The following is an 817-nucleotide window of genomic DNA, read 5'->3' as shown; positions in this document are numbered from 1 at the left end:
TGACAGAATAACTGAATTCATTTCATTCAAGATGGGGACCTTACTTGTGTATGTGCAAGTATACCAGTCAAATGCCTCTTAAATGAAAGAAAGATGCTCATCCAAATTAGGGAAAGTTACCACATGTCTGGGTTTTACTGCCAGCTCATGCCTTTCAAAATCCTAAATGGGAGACTTGATTAAAATTGAAATGAAATGTAATGTTTGTTTGAATGTGGTAGAGTAGTAAAAATATCTCTCTATAGAGATAAGCTATGTCTATCTACTGTATAAAAGATTTGACTTTAGCTGGCTTGTATGAGGCCCAAGCTTGAGGCTTTTTGATTGATTAATTAATTATTATTGACTCTGGGAGATGACTCCACTGGGGATTAATTACAGGGTATTTTTGTGTTCTGTACAAAGCCCAGAATTGAGGCTGACTCTATTTGGAGAGTGTTTATTTGATGGATTTTTATTTGGTGTTCTGTACAAAGCCCAGAATTGAGGCTGACTCTACTTAGGGAGACTCTATTTGTGTGCCTTGTACAAAGCCCAAGGTTGTGGCTGACTGCTGAGGATAATTGAATGAATGACTCTATTTTATGTGCCTTGTACAAAGCCCAAGGTTGTGGCTGACTCTAGCTAGGGAAAACATTATTTTCTGCCTTGTACAAAGCCCAAGGTTGTGGCAGACTCTTAAATAAACTGAGTATGGATGACTCTATGGGGAAAAGATCCTAGGTGTTAGGAATCTTTGACATATGAAAATATGGTTTATCTGCCTTGTACAAAGCCCAAGGTTGTGGCTACTGAATGATGAAGAACTCACTGGGGA

This window comes from Vicia villosa, unplaced genomic scaffold (assembly GCF_029867415.1).
Source record: "Vicia villosa cultivar HV-30 ecotype Madison, WI unplaced genomic scaffold, Vvil1.0 ctg.001809F_1_1_1, whole genome shotgun sequence".
Taxonomy (NCBI): domain Eukaryota; kingdom Viridiplantae; phylum Streptophyta; class Magnoliopsida; order Fabales; family Fabaceae; genus Vicia; species Vicia villosa.
This window is presented reverse-complemented; position numbering follows the sequence as displayed.